Consider the following 19978-nt stretch of genomic DNA (forward strand, 5'->3'; position numbering starts at 1 on the left):
CGGGTTTGAGTTGTTCCTCGAACTGTAATAGACCAGTCATAGTTTCTCGAGAGACATGAGGGGTTTGTCCGAATCTTTTCAGGGAAAGCAGGGCATCCATCAACCTCGTTTTAACGGGCCTGTGGGAGGGATCGCGTGACCCTTCAGATATATGCGTCGGGGAAGCCGCTTGGTCACTTTATATCGGGCGCCCGGAACGTGTGGACGCTCAATGTCGGCTTCTCGTCCCATGCATGGAGCCTATCTTCAAAGCACCCCAGTGGGCTGATCAAGGGGATGGTCTCTCAGTGTCCTGTTCTTTGTGGCTCTTCGTCCGTCCGGCTTCACAAGCTTACCCAGTGATTGAAAACGACGCCGGAGACGCCACCACGACTGTACCAGAGATGACACCGTGACCGTGTTCAGGACTTCTCAAAGGCGGCGGACGTTGGTTTCGCGCAGACTTGTGCCCGTTACTCCAAAAAAGTAATTAATTACAATTACAATTACTTGGCCTAAAAAGTAGTGGATTACCGTTACAAATTACTCCCCGTAAAAAGTAACTGATTAATTACTTCGTTACTTTACTCAATTACTTTTGCGTTACTTTAAAGAAACATGCAAAATGCCTGCAAAATCTACTGCGTGTTTGTGGGGGGAATTTTGGGCGCCATCAAAAATAAAACAGATTCAGTACTATATCTACCGATTATTTTAGGATAATAATTTTACGACGATGGATCTATAAAGCTGTAAAGGACTGGAACAGGTGTTCGATATAAACGAATCTTTCGCTGTCCACTGGGACAGAATTGAATCCCATAAACATGCGACGAATGCACATGGGTGGCGGAGGCACGCACACCATTCGAAATATGGCATCGCCGAACTTTAGAACACGACTCTCCCGAAGATGTGGTTTTTCTACGATTGATATATATTGCCTCAATAGGGGCTGGTTTAGCCACTAAAACCAACTGGCTGTAAGATCTACATGCGGTACTTGCGTTTGGGCAGATTTCAGAGTGCCGCTTTTTGAAGGTTGTTATCCGGCCTTGACCTACTTTATCTTTTTTCTTGATCATCAAACTAATCAAAAGCGAAACTTCACACAAAATATTCATCCACAATCTTTCAGCTAAGCTGACTTTTCAGTTTAGAAAAAATTATAAAAGCACAATTGTCAGTGAACAGCAGGCTTCAATGTATCTCACGCGTTTACAGCCGCCTTACGCTGCCTTAACGCCTGTGTAGGCACCCTACTGTGTCCAAGTCAGCCACTGTTTATTCTCAGAAAAATTGGGCTGTGTTCTCTTTTCCTAAAATGTCGGTGTAAGTTCCCGTAGGCACAATCCGCTGACGAGAACCCCAACATTCTCGTTTCTAGGAATATCGGTTCGGCTTCGAAGCCCCAAGCCATTTTGGCCGTGGTCCCCGGCCGCCTTATCGCCTCCTGTCCAAAGTTACTATTTGAACTGACAGTAGTGTTGATGCTACATGTTACACGGGTTTTCTTCTTCGCCTTTCCATGCCGCCTTTGTGCGTCTGTCAAGTCATTCATACCAGGCTTCGCGCTGAGATGACCGTTTATAATTTGCTATGATGTCTATTTCACCACATTTAACAATGCAAAATGATATTTCCTTTTTCTTTAAAGCTCGCAAACGTACTTTTCAAATGGGGCAGAAGTAATTTCAAAAGTAATAAGCACTTTTTTTTCTCGAAATTACTGTTTGAGATTAGTGCATTACATTACTAAATTAGCAGCCTAGAAAACTAGTTCATTACATTGCTTATTACCAGAAACAATATTTTAATTACCGTAATTTCATTACAGCAATGTCACCCAGGCCATCTCTGTTCTGTTGCTACGTGGGACATTTTTGCTTTAGCGCTAGTAACTTCCAGGTATTTCTTCTCGAGTTGTGCCTCTTAGGTGTCCCCACTCCTCTCCACCCTATTGACTCCACCCAGCCGTCTCCACCCCATTAACTTTACCCGTCGGTTCTGCCACTGTTCACAGAGTATGGGAAATGACGGGCTGCTGGCGGCCACGTGGCAATTTTTCCGCTACATTTAGCTGGTAAACTGAATTTGTTTGTAGGTCACGTTATGTAAATTTTAACAATAAATCTAGCGGGGAAACAATATTGAAGTATAAAACATGTGCAGACTGGCAAGTAATCCCTTACAAGTAACGAATTACTTGTAATCCGTTACTTTTTTAAGTCATACTGTAAAGGTCACGTTACTTGTTTGCGGCAGTAATTTGTAATGTAATTTCGTTACAAATACTGGTAACGGGCCACTTTAATTACTCGTTACTTTTTGAAAATATTAACATAATACATAAACTGGAGCAATATGAACAGGCAACTCATCAGCCTAAGGATAGCAAGTTCAACAAACTAGAACAAATCGTCACGAGGAAAATAACCAAAACGATGACACGATTTTTGTTTGTACGACCGCTTATTAGAATTACTAGAAAAACGTGCAAAGCATATGCATATATGAAAAAAAAGGCGACACCGAGTTGACGTTGACTTTTTGATCTCCTAGCGGTAGTAGACACTGCTACTGATCATGCCCACCGCTAACTTTATCTGCAGGATTCCAGGGATCATTTTAGGAGGCCGTAAGCTAGCGGGATGACGGGTATGATTGCAGCTTTCTCTGCCCTGTCAGCTTACAGGTAAACAGAGTGCACCTACATTCTTCCTCTTATATAAAACCTTTTATTCATACAAAGACTTGCATAATGCGGGCGTATGAGAAATGGAAAGTATGGTTTCGAAACATTTTTTGAAAACATCACAATTGTTCGCATAGTTTTCTTAATATATGCACAAAAAGAGTAACGTGAAAGTCATTTTGTGATACAACGAGTGAAGTATTGTGTAACTTCTAAGCGAAAGTAATTTGTAACGGTGATCCATTCCATTTGAGGCTCGGTAATATATAATTGCAATCCCCTACACTTTTCAAGTAACGGGCAAAAGTCTGGTCACGGGACATCATTCTACACGACGTCGATTATTCCGCTATATTTAGCGGGAAAACTAAATTTGAGCATAGGTCACGTGACATCGAGTCACGTGGCACTGAAACTGAATTTACGCCTAGGTCACGTGGCGTAAATGTTCCCACTAAATTTAGCGGGGAAACTGAATTCGCGTATGAGCCAGGTGACACGAAATCACGTGACGTCACTTTTGCCGCTAAATTTAGCGGGGGAACTTAATTCGTGTTGCGGTCACGTGTCGTTAATTCTCCCGCTAAATCTAGAGGGGGAAGCTGAAGTCATGTGAGGTCACGACTTCACCTAATGCGGCTTCACTTGCCAGGCTTCACGAAATGCTGAACGTCTAAGCCAAAGAACGTTTCACGTTAAAAATACCGATTTTTGGGTTGTTAGTGCCCCATTAAGTTGTACCCGCACGGCTTTTCCGTCTCTTAACTTCATCCGCGTTTTCGTAAGCAGTTAAATACTGCGGGAAACATACGCCTTGCGCAGGTTGCACGAGTATACTTCAGCGCACTACCGCGCTTCCCACGTACTCGAAGTCTTTCTAACAATTTGGGATTTTGTGCTTTTCGATGACACTTCGAAAGTTCCTAATTGAATCATATATTTATTTTGGCCAATTAAAAGGTAATTAGCGAGTTGAAGTTAAATATACAACTTTTGTTATAACCCCCTTGTGTGTCCCTCTGGCCGTATAACTCGCCAGCACAGACCAAAATAGCGCAGACTTTACGGCTTCTTTAAAACAAATCTTTAAAGCCTAAAAGAAACACCCTATACCGTATCCTTGCAGCGTCGTTTTGTGTCTGGGTGCTCCAGTACCAAGACCGCAAGTTAGTTATCGAGCACGTCCTACTTTTCTGGGTAGGGGCAATCTTTTAACTATTTCTTTACATTGTGATTATCATTAAAAGGGGAACATGCACGTGGAACTCTGTCTGGCAAAGCATGGAGCGAGCGACTCCTCCGAAAGCATTGGATAGCAATATAAAGGAGTTGAGTCTAACAACGTCAACTCAAAGTAGTTACATGTGCACACAGTCAAGCCACATCAAGGCGCGCATAGATCTAAAGGAGTGGTCGCCAGATAGTTTAGCGGTAGTCTTCCGAAGTCTGCCGTTTTTTGACAGAACAATGGGTAGCAAGATGTCCAGATACGCCCAGAGTTCTAGAGGAGTCGTTTCAAGGCATTTTGAAATTATTTGACGGCAGACATTGTTGAGTTTATTTAAAAAAAATAATGAGCCTTTCACTTGTGCGGTGTATTTTTTTATGTTTTTTTGTTTCTTTTCTAGCTACTTACTAAGGCGCAACGAAGTTCCTAGCTTTCTATTATTTCAATTGTGTTTGAATTTCTTCTTTATGACACGGAGAATTGTATTTTTACAGCGAGGCTTTTTATGGCCAAAGTTTCGTGGAATTTTCGTGTTCAGTGACTAAAAACTTTACGCTCGAACCGCCGCACGCGCTGCACGCGCTGCACGCGCAAACCTTCCCCGTATAAATGATTCGTAATGATTCCAAGCAAATAACCAAAACAAAGCGTTGACGAAAGCGCGTGCAAGGTGCCATTTGTTTTAGGCGTTTGCTTTAGATCAGTTAGTGCTCCAGACGTCGGCGCCGCACACGCACCAACGAGCTTGAGTCAGCTTAGAGCGGTAAACCAGCGGTCACAAATGGCACCCCCCCCGCCCCGGTTGCCGCCATCTTGCCTGTTTGCCACATTAGTGATCACGTGACATTAAGATGGCTGCGCCCAGAGGTGGGCCGGATCAGATTGGCCAGATCGCGGTCAGCAGCAGGGTGTAAGATAGACAGGTGGGGAAACGGCCCATAGAAGCCTACCGCAGCGCCGTGACCGGATGGTGTACTCGTCTGCTTGCGGGTACCCCCGACTTGCGACAGATGGCGCTGCGGCGAGAGGAGAAAAATCGGAATCGGATTTGCGTGGAACTCTATACACTCCGTGCGGGAACTATAGGGGGCGCTTTGAAAAACGCGCGCAGCGCCGCTAGCGGAGGAGCTGGCGTTCGACCGTGAGGCGCGTTCAGCAGCCTGCGGCGCCTTTTCGCATGCCAAGCTGTGGCGGCGGAAGCGCGCACGGACGAAACTTTTGCTTTTTGAGCCGATACGTTGAGGGTGACGTTGCATGAGTGCTGGGGCAGACTTAAGAAGGGCATTTAGCTGTTCTCCGCTTCTTATATACTGAGTTTGAGTCGTTATTAGGGGCAATTTCTCTAGTTGCGGCCAAAAAAGGAGTTGGAGCAATTTTCCGAAAAGCAAGACGGCCGCCACCATAATCGCTTTGAGTGGGAAACTTATTTCGCTCGTCGCTGTAAACGTAGGACTGCTGGAACGATGATATTGGAGGCGAGTGAGATGTACACTAAGTTTCTGCACGAAGTGTGCCAAGTTTCATTAAGACGGCAGGTGTGAAAGTTGTTTCTAACGAATAAAGAAATAAAGCTGTACGGTATATCCAATATATTGGACCCAAAATGTTGTGTTATAGCGGGCTGTGCAAAGTGCAGATTTGGGCACACAGGTGCTTGGACTTGACAGTAACATGACACAGCACTTATTATTAAAAAAAAAAAAAAGGTGGCATAGGGAAACCAGGTGAAAATTTGGTTTGGGCGGCGTAACTCAATGGGAACCGGTTTTGACCATGAAAAGGCTGTCAAGAGAATACCACTGGTCGGGGGAGGTGGAGACTTTAGAGGTAGGAAGGGACTAGTGGACTTTACTTCCAATTGAAACAACTTTACGAAAGGTGGTTCCAAAGCCGAGAAAACAAAGTTGTCGGCCAACACACGGTTTGGCCGCCAAGGACTTTTGCGGTCAGCTGTTGTGTAATAACCTGTTGTGCGAGGTGCTGATTTTCGGCCCACAGGTACTTTGACATGACCGTCACTTGGCACAACACTTATTATAACAAAAATAGTTGGCATAGCGAAACCAGGTGGAAATTTAGTTTGGGCGGCGTAACTAAATGGGAACTGGCTTTGACCGTCAAAGGCTGTCAGAAAATACCACTCATCGTGGGAGGTGCACACTTTACAGGTAGGAAGGGACCAGTGGACGGTACTTCCAGTTCAAACGACTTTGCGATAGGTGGCTCTACAGCCGAGAAAAAAAATTGTTGTCTACAGAACTCGGGGTGTCAGTGTTTCCACATCCAAAAGGAGGCTGATCAAGAAAGAAAGCACACCACATAAACTTCCATACTCAAACGCCGATTCTCCAGTGATTCCGAGTTTCATGGTTGTTTTCTTTAGATTTATATTTGTCACTTTTTTTACCGTTCGAATCTTTCTTCATGAAGTACAGATTACGTGCCATATTTGTCCGGAATTATCATCGACTCGTACGATGGGGACGAAACTTCTTTGGAGGGCATTCCTCCAACGAAATTGGCACTGCATACCCGCGAGTGTGGGATGGCATTTCAGTTCGTCCCATCGGCGCTGACACATGTAGGCGTTACTGGTACGAAAACAAACGCAGAGCGCAAAGCGGCAGTGTAGAATATGTCAGCCGTGTCGACACAGTGGCAGACATGATCGGGACATCAAATTTCTCGCGTCGTATGGCACGGCTCCATCGATGTCGCTATCCCACAAAACATCGGCGAGGTGAAAAACTGTGAAACTTTGTCTCCACGAGATACGACGCATAACTATTGAAGCACTTAATGACGCAGCACAGGCTGCGTCATTAAGCTGTGAACCCAGCGCTAAAAAGCGCAACAGCACCACTCCGGCTTCAACGCGTACCAACGTACGCGGCGTGGTTTCGGTTTCGTTTTCTCTGGGGTGCTCACTGCCTACCTTCGGTACCGGCCGCGCGGCGGCGCGCCAGTCGCGTCGCACGGAGTGTATAGGAGACTGCGCAAAATAAACCGAGAGCACGACGGTCTTTCATTAAAAATCCACAAAAAATCATCTCCGTCAGTTTAGCCGATCGCCATCGGTCGCCCACCCGGAGTGAGAGTTCGCGGTGCTCCACATAGATGGCGCCACAGAAAAAGAGAAAGCCGAGGGGGACACAATGCGGTCACTCATTTGGCTCTCGTTTCCCCACCTGTCTATCTTACACCCTGGTCAGCAGATGGGCACTCTGGGGTTCCGTTCGAATCTTACTCGAATGGCGCCGAATTATTCCGGCGGATCAAGTCACGTGACAAGACAGATGCAGCAACGCTGGACGCGGGTAGGTTTTCGCACGCAACGGGTACGAGAACTTCACCCAGGAGTGAGATAAAAGGTGCGTTCGATTTACTTGCACCTCCTGCGCCGGTGCAGAAAAGTGAAATGAGGCTTGCTTCGGTTTTTAAAAAGTGGCTGCAGAAACCACTGTTTTTGGTTGTCTATGAATTGCGATAGCATTCGTCATAAGACTCACGACGAAGTTCACTGTGAATATGACGACGCGAGTTTTAAGTGAACACTTTATTTTATAATTAGTTTACGATGCAATCATTGAAGTCAGCGCGACTGCAGCACGCCAGTTCAAAATTTAATTATTGTTTGAAATCCTGCTTCCGTATAATCGTTCATTCTGCAAGTTGATTTCCCACCATCATTGGAGCTTCGTGTGTGTGTCCTGTGCGTCTCTGTGTAATCATTGAATGTTCAAGCTGTTTCACCCCCATCATCGACCATGTAACAACTAGCTCAACACAAATTGATTATTGCTTCGTAGCTTGGGCGCAGATGTGAATGCATGTGTACTGCCGCTTCCTGTAAGCGCGGCGTGGCTTTATTTGCTTGCTAGGACGACGACCCAAACGACGACGTAAAAGACGACGTAAAAGACGACGATCCTTGCGCTACTTTTGAAACATAGAGGGGTTTAGGTAAAAGGCCGTCGCAGCGTATGCTGCGACGGCATTTTACCTAAAGTCCTTTTTGCGATCCAAGAGCCAAGGGCCCTTGGGATTGCGGAACGAGCAATTACGGTGGGTAAAGGACTACGCGTTGTTAAACCAGTGCGTCGTGTTATACTCCGAGACGGCAAAGAAAAATCCTACACTTGCGGTTAGACGTGAAACGCTACTCGACTGGGAGGATGGCCGCGAACTGGTTTCGTTTTTGCTTTTTACATTGTCATTTTTACGTTTCTTAGTTCGCCCAAATCTGCGGGGCGTTGTTTTTTGTGTTTTTCTTTTTTGCCTACTTCAGCGAATTGAGCTGCCTTCCCTGCTAGAAATGGGCGATGTGAAATGAGGCCAAAATTCACATTGAACCAATGTGCAACTGTAGGTCCAGACACATTGAGCAATATGCATTTATGAAACAAAAACCTATGTGCACCAATTGGTAATTCTTTAGGGAATTCACATTGGGCTGAATTGGTAATCCTTTAGGGAATTCACATTGGGCTGATTGCATTTATGAAACAAAAACCAATGAGCAGCAATTGGCAAAAGGTACCCCAGTGCACATTGCATTGAGGGTATTTATGGGGCAAAAACCAATGAGCAGCAATTGGCAACAGGTGCTCCTGTGCACATTGGGTTGATGGTATTTATGGGGCAAAAACGAATGAGCGGCTATTGGCAACAGGCCCCCCTGTGCACATTGGATTGATGGTATTTATGGGGCGAAAACCAATAAGCGGCAATTGACGACAGGCACCCCTGTGCACATTGGGTTGATGGCGTTTAGGGGGCGAAAACCAATGAGCGGTAATTGACAACAGGTGCCCCGGTGCACATTGGTTTGATGGTACCCAGTCAACCAGCAACCGTCTATTAAACATCCGAGAGATGTGTTGTTCGGACAATTAACATATCCAGTGGATATCTGCTACGATTCATCCAACATTGAAAGTATCTACTGTGCAGTGCAAAATGGTTCCCCAGAAAACCTACCACTAACACAATCTGGTTGATGCAGCTGGACATTCAGGACCATTGTAGGATGTTCAGCCTGATCCTGTGGATGTACCATGTAATTACCTCAGAAATATTACCTTTCCTGGTATAGGGACCAGCCCTATGCCAGGAGGGCAAGGAAGTGCCTAAGCAGCCTTCATTTTATGCTAGCATATAGCGTGTAAACTGTCCTACAGAAAAATTTAAACGGATAAGAGTCCAATTCTTTACAAAACAAGAGCTCAGAGGGCAGATTTGCTGTATAGCCCGTGCATGCTCTCAATGTATACCCAAATGGCGCATTACAGATGTATAATGTAGCAATCAGGCCCGCAGCAGACATTCTTTATATTGAAGTTTTTTTTTCACCATCAAGCTCGGAAGCTTTACCACAGGATCAATGCAGACGACACTGACAAGGAAGGCGACACTACTGATGCTGACTCGTTTTAGTGAGGTGGACCTCGCCACATGCGAGAGAACTGAAATACTGGACACAAACATTGTCATAAGCTATGACGAACGGCCCTGAGGAATTGACTACTGAAGTCTAAGGCTTCAGTAGTCATATGCTCTAGTGACGAGGACACCAGAATTCCATGAGAGCTGTAGCACCGACTGCATGGCAAAAGATGCCGCTGCAGTCTAGCAGCGTAACTTTGAACGTGAGTAGCGCACTAAATTCCTGCCCAGCCTGTCAGGCATGCACATCCCTTCTGTAGAAAAAGTTGCAGTGCCAAACAAATCGCCATTAACTCTTTATTGTTACTGTTAGACAGACGAGCAGTGCTTGATGCTTTTAAAATAAAGTATAATTTTTGAACAATGCTGCATAGACAGCATGAGGTTTTCAAAATAAAGTATACTTACTGAACAATGCAGGATACTTTGCTTAAAAAAAAATGTCTGATAAACATAATAAAAAGCTCAGCACATTCAAGGCCCACTTAAGGCAGTTCACATCTCTCTCTCCTGTGGTGCAGAATGTTCCTGAAAAGCAACGAAAAAATGTTACGTTAAAGATATGTGAGCAGTGGTTTACCATTCTTTGAAACAAAACTAATAAAACAGTGAAGTTCAAAGTGAAGTGACTCAAATATGCAAGAATTGGAACTGATGTAAATAAATCACAAGTATTTTATGCCTTGTTTTTAAAGCACATTCATGCTGGATGTGTGTACTGTATTGCCAACTTTTGTTTGTTAGATTTACATCAAATATCAGTGTTCTTAAAATTCGTTGTCTATGCATTCTTTTTAATCCATAATAAGGTACTATTACATAATGAAATTTTTTCTCTTAGAGAAACACTCCAAAGAAAATTTTTTTTATTTAAAATTATTCAATACTGTTCACACCTGTAGTATTTGTTCTCAAATTAAACCAAAAAAGGTGTCACTGGCTTTAATATTTAAAGCATTCAAATACTCTCATATAGAAATTATGCTTTGAAGAAATTGCACACCAAACTTACTGTTCTAGAAAAGTTTGGTTTTTGTGCTAACATCAGCTTAATAAGACCAGCTTACCATTTGAGATGACTGATGTCAGGCAGGTGCGTGGCGAAGTTAATCCGTGGCCATGGTTTCTACCTTGAAGTCTTCACATTTATGACAGCTCTGCACTGCATCTGATAAAAGAAAGCAACAGAAGTATGACACCAACAATTCCATAAATCTGGTTCCATGTGAAGCGATCTGCACTACTGTTCCAGAGATTACTTACATATGATGCACTCAGCAAGGTGAAGGTTCCTGAATGTCAACTTTCTCTTACGTCCTTCCCACAAAAATTTTCGCCCCAACTGGTCAGTCAGCAACCGCTTCGTGATCTGTCTCGTACAGGAAGCATAACCAGATCCGCAGACTTTGCTGAGCTGTCGAACATAAAAAACATCCACATAGCAACCGCTTAGTGCAATCATAACTATTGATTGGATGTTTCTGTTTATTTTTAGTCAACCTTGGCAGGTGTTTATCGGCATCCATTTCTTCATTAAATGTGCTGCAAAAATATTCCAAAAGCCGGGAATCATAATGATAAAAAAAACTGCACCGACTTTACTCAACAAGATTAACAATTTAATCAAACGTTTCGTCTCCCATGTGGGAAACATCGTCGGTGAAACCTTGAAGCAGGAATGAGCGAAAGAAACTTCAACAGTCCTATTTAAGCAAGTCCGCATACACATTGAGGAGGGGGTCGCAGCTGGAGTTACAAGCTGATGAGTCATTTCGGATGAACCATGATTCTACGAACCTGCTTGGACCCCACCTTTGTTCACAGGCCAGAGTGGACGCATTCTCAAAGTCGAAACTGTGTCCCGTATTCCAACAATGGTCTACGAGTTCCGTCTTCGCTCTTGTCGCATGCGTGGCCTTTGCCATGTCCCTTTTGTGACTTTCATTTAGCTTTAAACAGCATTGAATCATCAATCCAATTCACACATGAAGTTGAACAGAACGGTGCAAAGTTTTTTCTGTATGTTAATGTGTTCCGAAATAGTACCGGTCACTTATATACAACAGTGCACCGCAAAGCTGTGATACAGGCAACCTCTTTAGCTTTAACTCGCATCATTCTGTCGAACATAAAAGGGCTGTCGTAAAAAACCTACTACACCGGTCCGAACGCATTTCTTCTAATCCTCAATTGCGCGCTTCTGAGAAAAAAGTCAAATTTGGGGAATTTACGTGCTAAACCAACGACGGGCATCTGGCATGCCCCAGCGGAGGACTGAGGATTAATTTAGACTACCTGGGGATCTTTTGACGTGCAACCGAAAGCTCGGTTACACGGCGCCTGCTCCGCAATAAGCCTCCGCCACATGGGGACAGACTTGTACACGTTACTGAAAAATAGTAAGGAATTACATTTACAATTACTCAAGGCTAAATTGTAATTTATTACAATTACAATTACCCTCCCATGAAAGTAATTAACCGTTACCCCCAAAAGTAATCCGTTACTTTCCTGGCGTTACTTTTAACATTATTGTCCTCAAGTAAGAAACAAAGGGAAGAGGATTTTCAAGTTCTTATTCTTGCCACCTGTTCCATTTAATGGCCTTGAGTATTTTGAGCAGCAGCTGGCTCTCGAATGTCTCGTCAGACATTTTGCATTATCTGTTACTCAAAATGTCGACTGCTACGCTAAACACCATTTTAGCTGAGGCACTGGATGGGAGTGCCATATTGTTCCTTACGGATGCTTCATGCTCTGTAGTGAGCTTTTTCAGCGAAGCAAGAGAAGTACTAATTACCTGGAATGTAGAGCAAAGCTTCGTCGTTGCAGCCGTTGCCTGCTATTCGAGAGATTTAGTAGGTCCTTCCGATACCTCCGATACCAGCGATAACGGTACCCGATAACGATATGATGCATACGCAAAGACGGCGGCGAAGTATCGGATATCGTTATCGGAGTCATTGGACCGATCTACTAAAATTCTCCATTCTCTAAATTGCGAAGCTGTAGAAGTCATCAATAGCAAAACATAGTTGTAACAGTAAGGTGATAATTAAATAGTAAATAAGGTTTGGCTCGATCTTCTTCTTGTTTTGGTTCTGAACAGTTCGAGGCTCACTTGCGACGTTGGTGAATAAAAAAAAAAGTTTCCAGTATATAAATATAAGTAATAAAAGAAAAAGAAGGACGCTCATAACAACAATTAATTATAACGTTGGTTAAAACAGGGAAATGTAAACGCATGTTCGCCGTGTGTACCTTTCTTGGTGCCGTTCAAAAACGCACGGAGCACGGACCGACTGCAGTTTGCTCCGGTGTTCTCCAGATAGAGGTCCACTGATGACACGGGCGGCAAAATGTAGAGCACTAAGTTAGCCGCACTATGGTCCACTCACGAATTTCACTCTCTCCTCAAGCCCAGAATATCAAGCCTACGTCAGCTACCATTATGTTTTATTTGTAAAAAACTAGAGATAAGATGCGTCCTGCTGGGGTAAGTACAGGAAGAAGAAAGAAAGACTATTACCATTTTCTAAATGCTCGCAAAAAGCTGACTCACAAAAAGGGTAGGGTAGACGGAGCGTTGTCTCTTGTTGTGACATTATGAAAATGGTCGGAGTCACTATAACCGAGAAGGACATTGTTAATTCTTTTCAGTGCACTTACCGCCTCGAGCTTCTCGAGGAGGCGCACAGTCACTTGGTGTCCACCTCTCCCCGTCTTCGATCGCAAAGAAAAAACAAAGGGACTAAAAAAAAACGGAAACAACTTGCCCCCCCCCCCCCCCTTTTTTTTTCCGTGAATTGTTCATTTGGATTTTTTGACATTGATGTTGGGGTCTAAAAAAAAGATAGATTCAGGGGCTTGGTGTTGCAAAGAAAGGCTTTGCGGAACTGAAGAATGCCAAGCCTCCCTTTGCGCTGGTCGATTCGCGTGACAGTGTCACTGCACTCGACTTTACATAAATGAAAAAAAAGAAAAAAAAACTTTATTTAAAATGGGGGCGGGGGGGGGGGGGGGGGGTTGGTTTTGACAAAAAAATGTAACGGATTACAAGGAATCCGTTACGTCAAAAATGTAAGGGAATTACTTAAGAATTACTCTAGAAAATATGTAATTATTCCGTTACAAAGTTACTGATAAAAGTAATGGATTACAAGTAATTTCGTTACTTGTAATGGATTACGTACAAGTCTGCATGGGGATCCGTAGGCCAGCGCTCTCGCCTCGGAGCTACCGAGGCGGCTTGCGCGCTTCTGAGGATGCTGTTATTGTTGACCTGCTGATGAAGCGGAATTATCCGAAACGTTTTATTGATAACACGCACAAACAGATGGGACAAAGAAGTCAGGATAATGGACAACTTAGGACAGGGCAAGCAACAATACCCTATTTGAGAGGTGCTTTTGAGTCCATTCGCAGGGCCCTCGCCCCTTTGAACATCCGCGCAGCTTTCAAACCCCACCATAAACTATGTGACTTCATTTCTAAACCTAAAGATTACACCCCCCCCCCCCCCCCCCAGAGTCCCAGTGCGGTGTTGTGTATAAAGTGAACTGTCTAGACTGTGACACATCCTACACTGGGGAGACAGGCTGGAAGCGCTGCACTCGCCTAAACAAACACAGCGAAGACGGAACTCGTAGACCATTGTTGGAATACGGGTCACAGTTTCGACTTTGAGAATGCGTCCACTCTGGCATGTGAACAAAGGTGGGGTCCACGAAGGTTGGTGGAATCATGGTTCATCTGAAGTGACTCATCAGCTTGCAACTCCAACCGCGGCCCCCTCCCCCGATGTTTATGCGGACTTGCTTAAATAAGATTGTTGAAGTTTTTTCGCTCATTCCTGCTTGAAGGTTTCACTGATGATGTTCCCCGCATGGGAGACGAAACGCTTGATTAAATTGTTAATCTTGTTGAGTAAAGTCGGCGCAGTTTTTTTATCATTAAATTTGCTACTAATATTTATACCTGCTCTTATTGAGGCACTTCCGACATTTAAACTGAGGAATTTTGACGTCTTTATCTCAATATGGCGATTGGGCTTACCCGAAAGCCCAGGCCTGGGATGGGCTCGGACTTTTGACTGTGGGCCCGGGCCGGGCTCGGGCCAGCACGTTGATTGGCCTGGTTCGCGCTCGGGCCAGCTGTAATTGACCATGATGCTGACAGAGGCCATCGTAGAAATCGGCGTCTCGGTTATCTCAGCAACATCAACTCCAGAACCACTAGACAAGTACCCATGAACGTAGGCCCACCTTAAGACAGTGGACGGCAGCGTCGTTAATCATGAGGTGAGCTTCAGGTTAATTCCAGTGGCGTGATGTTTTTGCTTGTGGTGATAAAAAGCGGCAAACCAAAAATAAACGGACATTGAAGCGCTCTGTCAGGAATTAAAAATGGGGGACTCAAAAACATTAACGCTAAACAATCTCAACCTAATTGATCATGAGAAACACTTATCTCTCTCGAATAATAGCTGAGAAGCGCTAACATAGCGGCAATGATGTAGTGGGGAAGCTTACAGGCCTAGTAAACAATTATACACATAGAGGGGAATGCCTGGCACATATTCAGGTATGAAATATTTTGTAGATCTGAGCATGCATGCTCAGATCTACAAAATATTTTAGGAGAAGATACAAACTGCAAATTAGTAGTCTTTCTTAGAAAACACATTGACGTATCTTAATCACAGTGCTAAAACCCATAAAAACACTTGACTACAATTATTTTAATAAAAAAAAGTTCTGAATATGTACATGACACCAGCAGTCATAACTTTGATTTAGTTCATCGCAAGCTATATTTCTCTGGCAGCAAACGAAGACAAACCTTTTAACTGTGCAGTGAACCAGAATTAATACAATACGACGAAGTTTCCGTATACCACTTTAAAATAACCACAAACAACGCTTTTCAGATCAGTATGTTTTGCTATAGAAGGCTTATTATAAAGCCATAGTCCTTACAGTATATTATAAAGCTTTTAGTCTTGCTGCATCCAGTTGTGGCTTCGCTTAGCCTTTGTGCGGTTTGAAGGTCTGCCGGTTACAATTCGCCAAGGAGGCCATCTGTGGCGGAGATAATTACCAAACCTTACCGGATGAACATTGATTCCCTCTTCTATTTGAGAACTTTCGTGTGTGAAGTCTTGTTGAGCCACATGCCATTGCCAATGCACACATAGAAGACATAAACTTCAGTTCATCTTTGAGGCAGCACTATGTACAGGAAATTTACCAGCGCAATATTCGCAACTCCAGCGAAATCGACGCCGCGTAGCGGCAGCGCCGAGAAGCTTAGGAGAGGAGGTTGTCCCGACTCTGTCGTCTGCTATCGCTGCTTGGTTCTCGTAGGCAGCATAAAAACAAACATTGTTTCCAGTAATTATTTTATTGATTCCACCGGGTCCTTCCTACGCACTGAGTAGACGAACGTTTCTAGGGTCGAAAAATCGCTTTGCATTCAAATGTAACACCGATTTTACGCTGCAGTGCAGGAATTTGTGATGGTCCGCATGCTGAACAACGAAAACGACCTTCTTTCGTCCGAATTTTGCCTGAGCAGCGCGCCATCTATAGTTCGCTGGAGTCGCGAATAACCTGGACTGGGATTGAAAACAGGGGTCCTATTTGTCAACGGCATGCCTCAAAATTAATTTTGTTGATGAAAAAAAAAAAATTGTAGCAATATTTACGCGGCAAAACGCAATTTGAGTTTGGCACAAAACCGAACCGGTGTAACTAGCAGGTATCCTTCTTACCTCATTACTGTCAGAGTTAACGATTTGAATGATTCGACGTGATCCCTCACCCTCCTCCTCTTCTTCATCTCCTCTCTCTCCCCCAACGAACTAACAAACAAACGAACACGCACGCACGCACACACGCACGCACATACCTCTTCTCCAAATAGACACAGACTGCGCCACGCCTTGACAGATATAATTCATTCTAACCTTAAGCCTATCAGCACAGAAAAAATGTTAAAACACATTAACGAGAAAAGAGTCAAAGTACAGGCTAGCTGGTGGAAGTCAACCATTTCGTCGTTTACCCTGAGACTGGGGTTTTTTTTTGAAGAGCAGAAGTAACAGAAAAAACAGACAGGTCTTCTGTCTGTTTTTTCTGTTACTTGTGCTCTTCAAAAAAAAACCCAGTCTTAGGGTAAACGACGAAATGGTTAAAACACATAACCTTTACCTAGTTTCTGGGCATATGAAAACAAACACACGGCACCCCTCCCCTATCAATGAAATTCCTTGTCCTTGTGGCGGCATAACTAAAGAAAATCTCAAATTTAAAATACGTCTTATGAATTGCTTCGCAAGCGCGAAAATGAAATTACAATTACCTGTCTCATACAAGCTTCCTCCAGCCCTCCCGGGCAGTCCCTCATCTCGTCGGAGGTACTAGCACCCGCTTACTGTCACTGGGTTTCCGCGTCACTCTGCGATCCTGAAACAACCGGCGCCGAGAGTTACTCCCACATATTGTGCTTAAAGCTGCAATTTTTAACTTAAAGGAGATGGTCACTAGACTGGGCACAACGCGTGTGGAGACTAGGGGTGCTATGTTGCGCTTTTTGCACTCCCAGGAGACTTGGAAGAGGGAAGTGACGTCAACGACACAGCAAATGCAGATTGGATGTTGACAGAAGAAAACGAAATCAACACCCAATCTGCGTTTGCTGTGTCGTTGACGTCACTTCCCTCTCCCTAGTCTCCTGGGAGTGCAAAAAGCGCAACATAGCCCCCTAGAACTTACCAAACAACTTTAGGATCCGCGCCTTGAAGAAGTCCGATTCCGTTTCGTCACAAGGCTTGACGGGCAGAAATTTGAGATGATATGTGGCTCATGGTCGTCCTCAAGACGTACGCTTGCATAATCGTTCGTAAAATTCCGGCCGCTCAACTGGTCTCGACTCTGCAACGTGCTTCAAGCGGTTAGACTTCCCGCGAACGTTGCTTCGGCAGCTTCGGTTCTTCTTCCACGCTTCCTTGCACTTCCTTGTCCTCCGGCCGGACCGTTCGGTTTATCACGTCCGGCCACTTCCTGACGCAGGGGATGTATCACGTGACTATAATACTTCGTATTTTAACTCTTGTTTTTGTTTGCTGAAGTAAATGAATACTTAAAAAATTTACTTAATGACCTTAATTTAGCAAAAAATTTGCATAAATTGCACTTTGAAAACTTATTTTGGTTTTATATGTCATGCGGGCTATGCATGCGGGTGACCCCACTGTTCACTCTATTGACTCCAGCTCACTCTATATTGTCACGTGGTGTAACCCGCAAGCCCGCAAGTGTGACTGATGCACTTAAGAAAATAATAAACGTTTCTAAAAATTATGGTATTACTTAATTGTCAAATGTAAATACTGAATATATATTAAACTTATAACGGAGTAATTTTTATTTGTCATTTTAATTAAAAAATTGCATTTGCTGCGGGACGACGTCGGTGCGAATTTCAAAATTTGGATTTGAGACTCGTAGGGTGTCGCGCTGTGCGACTAAGCCACTAAGTATACCCAGCTTGCCAAGGACAACAGTTGCAACAGTCGTGAGACGAAGTTGTGTCCTGAAAAATGCTACAACAGGCCAGGGACCAGAACCGACGTCGCCGACAGCAGTTTCTGTAAGCTCGGTTGTCTCGGAACACGGTGAGACAAAAACTCCTCGTGAACTAAGTAGCACCAATGAAACCAGAAGCGGTCACAGTACTGGGCCAGTTAGTGAAGACACAAGTGATAAAATTGTGAAAGGGACGGGAGATTTGAAGACCAATTTCCTGTCCAAGTTTCCGAAAAGGCTCCTGCCAAAGACGAATGTAACGAGTCTGACGTACCCTGTTTTGGCTGGCCTTCATTTTAATTGGACGCAAAATGAAGGGCTTTTGAATCTCGAAAACTTGATTGCTGGAGTGTACACTCTTCCCGGCATCAAGGAAAACTACAACATTGGGAAGCCAGAAGCCAAACTAAAGGCCCAAACTGCCAACAAGCGCGTAAAATGCCTTTCAAAAAGGAACTTCCTTGCTCAACTACAAAGTGGAAAGCGCTGCCTGACACTTACTGTGCGTGAAACAAGGTGCAATCATAATTTCGGGAAGGTCATCCTTATTTCGTGTGTGTGTGTGTGTGTGCGCGCATTTTATGTGCTTTTTTTTTAATGACTTCTATGGTGTTAATAATTATTGGATGTTATTCGGCACTACCGGCTTTTCTTTTCTGTTAATAAAAAGCATGCCCACGATAGAATGTGCACGTGATCTGCCGCCCCAGAACGAGCGCGTAGCCTCTGCTAGGGCTCAAACAGGATACGTTCACATGGCAAAACGGAAGCCTGAAGTATCGCATTTTTTCGCCAACTCCGCCAAAGTTTTAAAGTCCCGACGTCGGAAGTCTGAGAGCTTTGGACCAATCGTGAAAGATGATAATAGGATTTTTGAGTCAGTGTTATTCTGTTTTTGATCCGGTTTTACTCTGATTTGCTCGGTTCTGGAGCGAAATTTATACAAAAACGAGAACGTTCCACTCCGAAACCAGGTGGAACTGAATAAAACGGAGCAAAGTCTAATGTGAATACATAATCCATTTGGTGCAATCGTTTACATCCTGGAAAACAAAAGGACAGAATACACCGCTAAAACTGCAGAGTTCCGATGATACCTGAATTTCGTGGCTTGCCTATATATAATTATTCATGAATCTTGTGCATACTATGTGCACACACAATGTTCCCGTTCCCCATAGTCTTTTCTTTATGTTTTACTGGCAGCCGCATGTTTTATAATACGAAGGAGGACAGTACGTAATCAGGAAATTCTAAAACACGTGACAAAAAAGAGTTCATATTCACTTTATTAACTGAATGTTTTATTTAATTAGTGTCTACATGGCCCAACCCAAGTTATATAGCTAAAAAAAAATGTTTACTTGACAGAGAGGAACCCATCGGGCACGCACGTATCTGCACGGGGGGGGGGGGGGGGGGGGGGGGAGAACCATGGGACCCCCCCCCCCCTCCTCCCAAACCTTTCATTTGGTGGGGCCTCCTTTCCCCCCTCCCCCTCATACGGTATTTCGTCATGGGCGAATCAAAATCCTGGCTGCGTGCCTGCCATCGGGTATATTTGCGGCAAAAATTATTTTCCTGTGCTCAAAACATAAAACTTTAGTATATAACAACTCTAATTTCTCCACTAAGCATACTGTTTAACCTGATAGATGCCCACTTAATAAATTTTATGTTCTGTATTCCCAGTCGACCATTAAAAGTTCTCGATCCGAAATGCATTCCATTTCACCAATGAAGCTTTCAGTTTAACCAGTACAACTTGTTATTGATCCTATTGAAGGACCAATAGGCACTTGTATTCCGGACCAGAAAACATTCGTGTTGTTCTTATAGAAGTTTCTACTTGTCCCATAGAAGTTTCTACGTGTCCCATAGAAGTTCCTAATGGTACAAAGAAGTCTGTATTGGTACGATATAACTTGTTATCGGCCCAGTAGAAATGCCCATCGGTACGATGAAATCCTATTGATCGCATAAAAATCTCTATCGGTCCCATAGAAAATTTTTGCAAGGGTGTGCTAATTTGGCGATTGAGCA

At 44.0% G+C, this 19978-nt stretch overlaps 2 long non-coding RNA genes across 2 annotated transcripts; both read right to left on the reverse strand.

Moving 5' to 3' along the window:
- Window positions 1–9815: 9815 nt before the first annotated feature.
- Window positions 9816–10667, reverse strand: LOC121833406. The gene is made up of 3 exons (XR_006076684.1): window positions 10611–10667; window positions 10415–10515; window positions 9816–9875 (listed from the first exon to the last, which is right to left on the reverse strand). It is a non-coding gene; the product is annotated as an uncharacterized LOC121833406 (long non-coding RNA).
- Window positions 10668–10712: 45 nt separating this feature from the next.
- LOC121833407 lies at window positions 10713–17168 on the reverse strand. Its single transcript, XR_006076685.1, has 4 exons — window positions 17123–17168; window positions 16710–16813; window positions 14403–14500; window positions 10713–10761 (listed from the first exon to the last, which is right to left on the reverse strand). It is a non-coding gene; the product is annotated as an uncharacterized LOC121833407 (long non-coding RNA).
- Window positions 17169–19978: the final 2810 nt, after the last annotated feature.

This window comes from Ixodes scapularis, unplaced genomic scaffold (genome assembly GCF_016920785.2).
Source record: "Ixodes scapularis isolate PalLabHiFi unplaced genomic scaffold, ASM1692078v2 PGA_scaffold8__174_contigs__length_109621045, whole genome shotgun sequence".
In the NCBI taxonomy this organism is placed as follows: Eukaryota; Metazoa; Arthropoda; class Arachnida; order Ixodida; family Ixodidae; genus Ixodes; species Ixodes scapularis.